At 41.7% G+C, this 12,469-nt stretch overlaps 1 protein-coding gene across 6 annotated transcripts in view; it reads left to right on the top strand.

Annotated features, from left to right (window-relative positions):
• The window catches only part of MYH10 (myosin heavy chain 10), a 1,407,286-nt gene that overhangs the window by 379,218 nt on the left and 1,015,599 nt on the right, over positions 1-12,469 (top strand). The window lies entirely within an intron of this gene.

Raw genomic sequence — 12,469 nt, 5'->3', positions numbered from 1 at the left:
GAAATAGGGATAATATAAAGAAGCCTGATAGATATCAAGACATTGATACACGTCCCTCTCAATCTTTTCAGACTTCCTCGCAGAAATCGGAGAGAAGAGGACGATCCGAACAAAGAGAAGAGCACGCCAAGTCCAAAGACAAGGAACCTGCTCATCTAAAAAAGAAATTACAATTTCCAAAAAAGAAGGTAGCCAGTATTAAAGTAGTTAACAATGCCGAGAATACTGAGGACACAACTGAAAAACGGAGAATGGGCTCAGACAATGCTAGACAGCGCAGCAGAAGTGAGCATAGCTCGCAAAGTCCTTATGAATCTTCTGGAGACAGTGGACACGAATGAATATCTTCAAGTAGAAACTGCAGACACCAGAGTTAGCAAACCTCACAAAATATATGAAATAACATTACGTATAGAGGGGGATAAGACTAGAAAAATAAGGGGACTCTTTTGGGATAATCTCTCCAAGGGCTATGACATCCTTCTAGCTGAAAAAGACTGGCCACCAGAGTTTGTCAGGGACTGCCCTCATGGCGAAGAAATAATTATGCCTGCCTTCTCAAATCATATCCCAATTCATAAAAAATACACACTTGCCAGAAAGTGGGCAGTAGCTCAAGCTCCTGCTTTATATAAAAATCATGTAGGATGGGATGAGGACTCTCCTCCTCACAAAATCCAGTTAAAATCACAACCTACTGCACAAAGACAGTACCCAATTAAGCAAGAAGCTAAAAAACAGGTAAAAGAAATCCTAGATCAATTAGAATACCAGGGGGTGATTGAAATTTGCACCTCACAAATGAACAACCCTTTGTTTCCGGTCTCCAAACCAGACAATTCATATCGTCTAGTTTTGGATTAACGACACCTTAACGCATGTTGCAAAACTTTTGCAGTGCAAAACTCGCATAGTGCAGCACTAATGAATAACATAGTGCGCAAAAAATACAAAACAACATTAGACATCTCTAATGGATTCTTTTGTCAAAACATAGCACCAGAGAGCAGATATTTGTTTGCGTTCTCAATAAATGGCACTCAAAAACAATTCTGTCGGTTAGCCCAGGGATACAAGAACAGCCCTGGAGTATTCTCAGCGAGAGTAACAGAATTACTACAAACGTATGATGACGAGGCATTATCATATGTCGACGACATATACCTAACAGATGATGACTTGGATACTCACTTGAAGAGAGTGAACACCATAATACTTGGGTTCACAGCAGAGGGTTACAAATTCAACTTTAAAAAATCCAAAATTGCCCATCTAACAGTCCTGTTCTTAGGATATGAATTATCAAGTGAAGGCAAAAGCCTGGCTGACAATTTCCTAGAGAAATGTGCCGTACTCCAAGCACCTAGAACACTAAAAAACCTACAGTCAATTCTAGGCTTCCTAAATTTCGGAAGAACATACATTGCAAATTACGCAGAAAGGGTCAAACCCCTTTATGATCTAATAAAACCAGATTTTAAAAGAACCAATTGGACTCAAATACACACAGAAATTCTGAGATCCTTACAAACAGACATGTTAATTAAAACAAAATTAGAAACACGTGATAACACACGCAATCTTGTGATTCGAGTCATCCCAGGAAGATGCGGATTCACATACCTGACCTCTAATGAGGGAGAAAAGGTACCAATTGCATTCAAATCACACTTGTACACAGAAGCTGAAAAGAAATTCAGCATTAAAGAAAACATTGTTCATGCAGTTCAAACCGCAATAGCTAGAGAAAAAGATCAAGCGGACGGTAGACGTATCACAGTCAGAACAGCAGAATCAGCCTTTGAGGCATTAACAACACCGTGTAATTTACCAACAACAACATTGAATCCGGAATGGATACAATGGGTGAATTCAATTACAACGGACAAAGTAAACTACTACTTTGATCCAGAACTAGAGGAACTAAAAAATCTAGAATATGAAAGAACATTCCCTCTGCCAATCGACATTCTGCCCTTACGACAATACGCTTGTGTAATCTATACAGACGGACATGCTCAACCCTCCGTTTGGGGAGAACAAGCATACAACCCCACATGTGAGATTACAAAAGAAGTGTGGCGCGGAGGTAAACTAAGACCTCTATTAACAAAAACACACTCAGTAGAAACTAATTCAGAACAACAGACTGAAATAATAGCATTGAAAATGGCGCTAGATAATGCAGATCGCGAATTCCCGACACTTATAGTGTCCGATTCATATTACTGCGTCAAATCATATAACAACGATTTGCAGACATGGATTCAAAACGGTTACAAAGATGACACAGATGCAACAATAAAGCAGAAACTGCTTTGGGAACAAATAGCTCTTTTACAAAAAGAACTACCAAAGACTCACGTGACACACTCACTGAGTCATCAGCGTGATGGCGTTCACGTTGCAGGGAATTCATTGGCTGAGACAGCCACAGCGGTAGCAACTAAATCGGCTTCCGTAGCTAGAAAAAAGCGTACATTAAAATACATTGAAGGTGAAACAGTGCTGGCGGTGAAAACGTCATCAAAAGGCGACTGCTCAGCGCTACCGATCAACTATCCACTCAATTATACATACATAATCGATGCAAACTCCGTCCCTTTTGCTCGAATCCCTGGAGTGGGGGACAGAGTAATTCCAAACATGGACAGGAGAACCTTGTTAATTGCAGACGCACATATGGGTGAGGGTCTCGGACACCTCAAAATAAAAGATTCTCTGGAAGAATTACAATCAAGGTACTGGTGGCCAGGCATGAGCCTGCATCATACCATTTTTGTAAAGAACTGCCCAAACTGTAACAGAAATCGCAGTGGTGAGAGAAACGGTGTAATACCGTGGCGTTTCACTCCAGAAAGAATCAACAGTAAAAAGCAAAGCGTCCGATTAACATATACAGGCTAGTTTCCACTTATAATGTAGATCCCCAGCACTCGGCTGACGTCGGGACTGTTATACAGAGATTTGCGAGTCTAAATGGCATATACGCTAGGAGCATGCTACGTTTGACCGATGTTTTCACTTTAGCTTTCAAGCCTGTGGGGAAACATGGCCAAATGAGCATAGCATAGCGGGACTCTTTTCACTTCCTTCCTGAGGGATACGGGATGGTGTAAAGAAAAAACCAAGGCATAAAGCTATCTATAACGGAAAGGATATTAGGTTCGGGAGCTGGGTGGGTCAAACATCTAATAAGTGTCCAACGTAGTCTAAATAACCTGCCAAGAAATTCTCTGAAGGGATTCAGTCCGTACGAATTATTATTTGGAACTAGGATGTTAGTCTTAGACCTCGACAGTCAGACTTCAGTGGTGAAGGAAAAAAGCTATGATATCAAAGATCGTTTGGCTATTTTGCAGGACTTAAACGAAACAAGAAAAGACCTGAGCAACATAAAGTTGAAACAGCAGCCAACAACCACTGAAGAACCACCACCTGTCCCAGCAAGACCTGTCTGGATTCCAAAAGTCGGGGATCTAGTCAGAGAAAAGATCGCGGTAAAGAAGGAATTTGGGCCTTCTTACAGAAAAGCAGTTCCTGTCTTGTCCATCAACGGGACAAGATCAGTTGTACTACCGCCGCTTGCTGGTAAAAAGGAGAACCGAGTTGTATCCATCGACCTGGTAAAACCACAATCATGTGGCCGATAACAAACAGTAGGCCAAGTGGACTCCCGATAAGTAGTAGAACACCAAGGTTTGCTACCAATACAGAGGTCCTAACTAAGAGGCTCATCACATTCGAAACGCCTACAGAAGAACAACAAGGACTATGCAACAATGCAATGGAACTTAGACCTCTGAAAACCCAAATAAAAACATTTAGCAGAGACACACCAATCTACAATGAAGTAACAAACGAATATGCAAGAAACAGTAATCCTGAAGCAATTGGAACAATTGACAGAACTGCATCCGGCTACTTCATAAACTTCGATGATTCCTCTGAAGGCTTCAGTGAATCAAAAACACAGCCATCAACAAAAACCTTTAAAGATAAAGTTAAAGAACTTTTGAAACAACTGAAAGAAACATATCTGATTTCTCCATGGATTGAATTTTGGGTGGGTTTTGGTGCATTTATCCTCATACTTTGGCTCATCATGGTACTAACTTTGGGACGCTTCATTGAGGGAAAATATGCTAAAATGGACACAGCAAGTCAGAAAATCAACTTGATCCTCAAACCACACACATCTTCACACGTCGAGAAAAGAGAACTTTCTTCAGTCAACTTCACAGCCAATCCTATACCGGGTGGGGTAGCATGGGACAACACTGACTATGAAATTTATGGTCCGGTCGAAATCCTGAAGTATCCACACCAAATTAAGATCTCGTTGAGTGACTTTGTAAAACCAAGCTCATTTGCTGATGATTGGGACTTTGAAAGTATAAATAATATGATGTCTGACTTAGTGATGTCTGCTAAATTTACCAAACATGATTATTTGCAGGGTTCGACAAATTATGATAGTATGTCCTGGTATAACCACTATGGTAACCATTTTCTAGATAGATCTGCACAACCTAGAAATGTTTTAAATTACAATCAATGGGAACATTGTGCAACCCCTCCAAAAGAAAGCTCAAGAACCTTTTATGACAAATATTCATACTTCTCAGGTTTTAACACAAGTAATGCTGAAACATTTTATTTCAAATTGTCAAATAAGACAGGGACAAAGACCATGATAACAAACACGAAATTGATATATTCAGACTCATTTTTTGAACAAATGAATACTTTTGGTTTTGATTATTGGGACAAAAATGTTGAAGTAAAAAGTGTTTGGGGTACGAAAGAATGGCAAGTACAAGGTATAGAATCTTTGTTTAGAGCCTGCATGATCCCAGAACAAATTATATTTTTAAATGACACTGTTCAACAACTACCTGTCTTGGCCTAGCCAAAATCAAAGACTTAAATAAACCGTCTATTCCAAAACCAACAATGAACAGCAATAGCTCTACAGATGAAGAGATAGACGTAAATTATGTATTAAACCAAAACAGAACACATCCAGATTGGAAACAGTGGTTGATCTGGCCCACAGATACTAATAACTGTCAAGACAGATTCCTGAACAAAACACAGGGGTTCAAATTGACCAGGCCAGACCCTAGATATTCCCAAAGACAACACCCAGGGATAATAACCACCTACAGTGTGGGCAAATTATGCCTTCAGTGGCTACAAACTTCCACACTGGCAGAAATTAAGCAAATCCTTACTTTACTTACTGATGGTGCTGACTTGCGTGATTTCATTATGGGACCGCGCAAACAGCGTCAAAAACGTTTCATGGCAGCCTCTGTATATGCAGCATACAACGAGGCCTGGAAGGTGACTCAAATTGAGACAGCAGAAAGTATACGGGAAATTGACCATATTAATTTGGAAAAATCACTTTCTGTAGTGGACAATGGGTTAATGACTCTGTCCTCCAGAATTTTTTCTTTGGACAGCATTGTGTCTTCAGCAATCGACATATTATCGCAAGACTTACTGTTGTTACAACACGGTCAGTCTCAATTGCGTTCTATTGTACAACTTGGCTGGACGTTACAAAATCTGCGTTCAGGCTATGTGCCTTGGCGTTTAATCAACACAACGTCACTTTTCAATATCTTTAACCTTACTGATAAACAAATCAGTATGGCACAAAAGGATGCTGATTATACAATCCTGAGCATTGAGAAACTTGAGAGATTACCAGTGACAATGTCAGAACGACCTGTCAGTGAATGGATAATACATGGGATATTTAATATTCCAATATCAACCTTCAGGTTTCAATACTGCCAAAAATATATACAGGCTGGCATGTACGAAAAATTGGGAAAAGGGTACATTAAAACAACATGGAACTTGCCCTATTCACATGCATGTGTCAGTAATAAAGGACAGAAAGTGTTTCTTAGTGGCAATAATTGTGCAATGTCACTGAGCGGTACACTTCTGTGTAACGGAATTAGTTTGCATGGAGCCTGTGAAGGGAACTCAAATAACCTTTCATGTCACCAGCTAGGCACACCTGCAACAGAGATAGAACCATTCTTTCAAAGACTCTATAATGGGAGTTACATTCTAATTGTGAATCGCAGATGTTGTAGTCTTATGCCCGGGACTCCTTATCTCGTAACTACGACTGCGAAGGTCATGTGCTGTGGACACTCATTGTTCCCCAGCTCCTTTCCAGACAGGGAGGCAAGGGCATGGCCCAACTTGAAAATTACTTCTATTCGAGTAGATACTTTAAGCAGAATGAAAACAGTGCTTCTTCAGACACCGACAAAGCTCACGTCATCAAAAGAAACGTATGATCTCCTAGTCGCAAGGACGACTGCAGAGATTCACTCATTGTTATCAACTAATTCCCCCATACATTTCGCAGAAATCCTGAATGAAATCTTAAATATTTCTGATACCAGTGGAGTCTCAAAAGTATTTAAGACAGTATTTTCGATGGCATTAACACCATTCAAAGCCATACTGGGTATTTTTCCAGATTTCGTCCATTCGATTTTTGGCGGACTTCCCCTCATTTTGGGACTAATTGCAGGAATCCTATTCTTAGTCCTTATATTTCGTTATGGCAAACCGTGTCACAGACAAAACACCTGCGACAAGGGAAGAAACAATCCGAGCCATTGGATACCGGGACCGGATATCAAAAATCCTGGGACTATCCCGGCTTAGAGACCTGAACATGACTTGGTTTCTTTCATTTCGACCAATGTGGCATCGATGTGTTTTACCTGTATTAAGGTGCTTGCTATGCGGAGAAGAATGCGTGTTAGACACCTGTCTGACGCTACAATCGGATGCGCCAATAGATGCAGAAACATTGTTGAGTCCAATAAAGGCTCATGCTTTGTGCTGCCCTCAACGGCTACCAATCCTGATGACGGCATTCGTGGAAGCTTCACCACTACGATTAAGGGGTAGTGAAGTTCAAGATGGAAGCAGCATTGATCAGGTACGACCTTCTGTCAGCAATACTAATCAAAACGTCAATGGAGACAATCATGCGCACGAATGCATGGTTACACCTTTTTCCGAGTTAGTGGAACTCTCCCAGGAAGCTGTTGACAGCTTTTTCAACAGTCTAAATGATATGATGTTCTCACCAGAGCAGAAATAGAGACTTTTGAGCAAGCTCGCACACGGCGTTCCCTGAATTTGGCCTTCAACTAGAATAATAAAATACCATGAACAATTTCCCCTCCAGTTCACGGACAGCAATTTTTTCAGCAGCCCCAAAATTATTTTTACGAATTTTTCGGGACACTTATCTTCTGCTTAAAGTAAGAACTACTCTTAGAGAACTAAGATTTCTATTTTTAGACACTTTATAGACATTAGCTGCCCGCTGGTATGTTCATAATTATTTTATTCTGTGATGGAATGGTCTCGAACCTTTTTTCTGTATTAAGAGCCATTTCATGTGTAAATTCTCATATACAAATTAGTGATAATGTATAGATATGCGTGATTACTTTAGCATTATTCTACAGCTTGAGTGCATATATTACATGTGACTGTTTTTTCCGTATATTTGATAATTTCAAAATGCATTTTATGTATTTTGGGGTGGTAAGGTATACACAGTACTCTACAGTATGTTTTACTATGCCTAGATTCGTAAATATGTCCATAGTTAGCGTGGAGTGGGTGTGATGTATTCCTATAGGTTCTGTATCGATCCCCCTATTCCTGACCCTATTCTGGTTAACAAGTTAACTAGCAGCCATCCCATGATGCAGAAAACCCCCATGATGCAGGAACCGTTATCTGATTAAGCCACACTACGGCACAGGAACGTGCTATCTGATTAGGTCATAACGCTTGCCATCTAATTAGACAAGCGATATTCCTCCAGCCCCTGATAAGGCATACGGAGTTCTCAAAACAAATCAAACCTATGACAACCTGGGAAAAACCCTGCGGCCATTGTTTTGATTTCACCGAGAACTTCAGCAAAAGAATGTGCTAACGACCAGGTCGTATGACATCCTTATTGACGTATCTATGTCCATCCTTACGTCAATCTCGGCACCTTAAAGGTATAAATATTACCGATATTGCCCTATGCAAACACACGCGGTGGTGACGAGATCGGAGCAGCCAGACTTGCCGAAGCCCAGAGCAGAGCAGACCCCGCTGGCGCAGCCCCGCCTTCCTGACGCGCTGAGAACGAGACGCTGCTTTCTCCTGCCGAGAAATCCAGCTCCGGCGCTTCCGGGTAGCCCTCGCAGGCAGCCTGGAATATCGAGACCAGAGACGAGAGATACCATCCCTCATTCATCCAAGATTCCAGGTACAGAACTGAATAACCCCTCGCAGAGAATTCTTGAGTCAGTCACTTGGCAAAACAAACTTAACTTAAACTGCTACTTTCTATTCCCGCCCACGTATTAGGCTTAGGTCAGGTACACTGGGGTAGGCGTAGTTAGAAACACCAGTTGAGTACGATTAGTCAAATGTATATGTGTATGTATCTATTTTATCCATTTTAAACCTTCATATGGCTTAGAAACCATATCAATGTTTTTACAGTATTATTTTATACTTCTGCTTTTAATGTATGCACTTTACTTAACCATAAGTATTGCAATAATATCGATCCATTTCTCTTGTATGAGAAAAGAGACTGATCAATAAATAACATCTTTTATTGAACACGCCCGTCTCTTCCTTTTCTCTACAATCTGGTGAGACTAAGAATGCACGTACTGACTGAGTAAAATAAGTCGTCTTTTGTTTTCACACGACTCTAGAGATACACTCTTGATTAGGGGAGAGCAAAGTTGTCATGTTCTATGGTTGTCAGAAACTAAATCCCTTCTTGTCTATCCAGGGAGGTTCAACTCCTCCTTGCCTATTCGAGAAAGTTTCTAGTGAACTCTGAGCTAGCTGGCAAACCCAAAACTTTAAGTCTAATATCGACAGTAGTAGACCTAGTTAACGTCTGGTCTAGGCCTATACTATTGAAGGTATTATTCCAATGCGCAGAGCCTATTGGGATAATAGGAACTACACTACAGTCAAAGCATCAGGTTTTGAAGTAACTTCTTACGCTGATGATACTCGGACAATCCTTTCTCTGGGACAGGACATCAACAATGCCAAGTGTCGTTTTTAAGCTTGCATGAGGAGCATTGCAGCCTGGATGTCCAAAAACGGTCTTCAGCTGAACAGTGAGAAGATGGAGGTTGTGTTTAGCAAAGCCAAATGTCTCTGGTCCCCAGACTGGTGGCCGCCTGAACTGAGACCTGCCCCCTGTCCATGTAAATTAGCGAAAAATCTGGGTATCAAACTCTACCATGAATTATCCATGAAAAGTCACGTAGAGGCCATAAGAGGGTCTTGTGTTGCTACCTTGTGGCTCCTGAGGAAAGTCTTTCTCAGGCTTCGTTCTGCTGTCAGAAAAACATTTATCCAGGCTTTGATCATCAGCCGTTTAGACTACAGTAACGCCCTGCTAATGACAGCCATCTATACCCTCCTGGCTAAATTGCAGGTGGTGCAAAATACACCTGCCCGGGTGGTCTGTAATCTCCCGGCTGGCTGTCCTTCTGCCCCCCATACTTTGTTTTTTTCATTGGCTTCCAGTCAGGAAGCGTATTGTCTTTCAGATCTGTTGTCTGGCCCATAAAGCCTTATTTGGGAAGTCCCTTCTGTATCTTAAAGACAAACTATGTTACTACTGTCCCTCTCGCACACTAAGATCCAGAGATAAGGCGTTTGTGTCTATTCCCCGTGTCTGAACCTCAAGATATGGGCACAGCCTTTTTTTACGCTGCTCCAACAACGTGCAATCTGATTCCAAGCTACCTTAACAGCTGTTCAGATTTTGTTCAATTAAAAAAATTATCCCAAATTCTGGCTGTTTAAAATTATTAGGTGAATTTTATTGTGGAGTTCGAGCACCGAGATACACTTCCGGGTGTGATTTGTTGTGCTTTACTAAATAGATGTGACATAATTCACCTTAAGAAGTGCATGCATCTTGAAATGTTTTTTATTAATCCTTAGGAAAAAAGAAAATACTAAGATGTCCACTCATGCTTCCCTATGTCTTGTCTTTCAAGAGGTATAAAAAAGAATTCCAAGATTCCAAGTCCAGCATATTTGCCCTGTTGAATGTTTTGGCCATAAGCAAAGAAACCAGGCAAACGTTGGTGACGCCAGTGGATCTGTGCATTTGAAAGGCAAAACCTATTTACTTTGCCAATTCTTGTCACTTTTTGGACATTAGGCTTAGGATCTCCGTTGTGGATAAATGTTTGACTTACCTGACATGAAGTTAGCACTCTGAAAAGTGTAATATTTACTATTAAAATAGTATGATATACTATAATATTGTAAAGTAGCTGTATGAGTACAGACTTGCTGTCCTGTTGCATTTATGTTGTAATAGATTTTTCAACATGCAGATTCCTCACCTGTTAAATATCCCCATGGGCCACACTGGAGCTGGAAACTTTTCATATCTCTCCTATGATGCTTGTGGGTGCTGGCTCCATTAGGGTGAGGTCACTGGAGCCAAATGGGACCCACCCTGGTGCACTGTTGTTAGTTACATTTTTCCTGCATCTTTGGCTGCGCATCCGGAGTTGCTTTCGGATTTCTTCATGTTTTCATGCTTTTTCTACAGCGTTTTTTAAAGCTCTTCAGGGCAGTGGTTAGTAATGTCACAATCAAGGATATCAACTCTGTCAGATTTGTAATGGACAGATGTCCAATTCCCCCCTTCCCCCAACAAGGTCTGCTTGTGGTACTGGAGGTCATGCATCATATGTAACCTCATGCACCCCAAGGCCATAAAAAAGCACGAAGCCAATGTGTTCAGTGGCCGGGGAGCAACAGGCTCAATGCTGGTCGTTCTCCTGGTCAAGGTCCCCTGTCAACTTGCCCTTCTCTTGCTTGTCAAAGTTGTACCAGGAACACTGAGCACAAAATGAAGAGTAAACATTATAACATCCCCCTTTGCTTGACGCTGGCTGGTGTCGAGAGGTAGTTTGTCTCAATGTACTCCGCCTGCTATGGAGTCCTCATCAGAGCTGCAGCTTATCATTCGACCTGAGGAGATTCCAGCAGTGCTGCTGTCTGGTGCCAACCCCTGTCCCCGTTCTGGACTTTTGCTGCTGGTTGTGGCACAGAAGCAGTCTTATCCTGAGTTCCTTGCGCCAGTAGTAATTCTGTTGATGTATCTACATCCTCCGATGTCAGTGCTTGTTCCGTCACTGCCAATGGCTCCTCTACTGGTCTCCTGTAAAACCAAGGGAATCCTTCATAGATCCAGGAGGGAACCATAGGGACACCAGAGGAGGCAATGTAGAAAGCCTTAATCATACCAGCACGACTATCAAGCTATGGAAGAGTCTGGCCTGTATAGATGCCAGAACCTATAGAAAATGATGACAGTGACAACAGTGTGGTGGCACATTTGCTGCCACCACAATCTATGAACATTGCTGGTTATATGGGCATTCAAAATGCCTGTTGTTTGGACATGTTACCAGATACCAAAACTGAATTCCCCCATGCCCTACTCCCCCAGAGCTTGCCTAATTTCATAGAGTGTTGAGAAAAGCAGCAGAAGCATTAGATCTTGCTTTGCCTAAAGTGGAACCAAGGTAGATATCTTAATAGACATCCTTTAGCCAACCTCCGCTATACAGAAGCCTTTGCTTTCATTCAGTGACACCTTGCTAGAGCCCATGACTTCTGTGTTAAGCCTCCATTGGATACAGTAGTAAATGTGCTAATTGATAAAATGCTCTTACTAAGAGATCCATGTTTCCTTTCATCTCACCATACAAGCCAAAACAGGGCAGGCTTCATTCTGCTTGAAGCAGAGCCGAGGTGCATTCCCTACAGATCTGGAATCTAAAATACTGGAGGCAGTCCGCTGGCAGCTTGGCCCTTATCTCTATGAATTCAACTGGTCTGTTCACTAGGTACATTACGCATTGTGGCTGAGAGCAGACTTGGTGGTGTAGAACTTCCTGCTTCAGCTTAGGGACCACTTTCTAGAAATGTTGAGGGACGGCTTAGATTTCTAATGCCAGCTTGGGGCAGGAATTGAGATGGTGTTTCTGTTGCCAAGGCCATGGAATTCTCGTAGCACTGAGGAAACACTCTTGACTATGGCCCACCAGTTTCTCTGTGGGTGTGCTGGCAAGCATTATAGACCGCCTTTCGATGCGGCCTTTTGGGGACAAGACTAATTCAGATATACTGCAGATATACATTTTATAGGGTTTAGTAAATATGCATGTTTTGTTCAACTGTGAACAAATTTAACAAATTTGACACTTGGAAACCTTTTGAGCAAAAACTTTAGCGAGTTGTACTGCGGTCGGTTAGAGTTACTTTGGGCGTCTAACCCAGACAGGGAGTCCATGAAGGGGACCAGTAAGGACCTCAAAAACATTTACCTCAGCAGGTGACGCAG

The sequence above is a fragment of the Lissotriton helveticus genome, chromosome 7 (assembly GCF_964261635.1).
Source record: "Lissotriton helveticus chromosome 7, aLisHel1.1, whole genome shotgun sequence".
NCBI classification, from domain to species: domain Eukaryota; kingdom Metazoa; phylum Chordata; class Amphibia; order Caudata; family Salamandridae; genus Lissotriton; species Lissotriton helveticus.
Note: the sequence above shows the minus strand (reverse complement) of the source record. Positions and strands in the feature narration are given on the sequence as shown.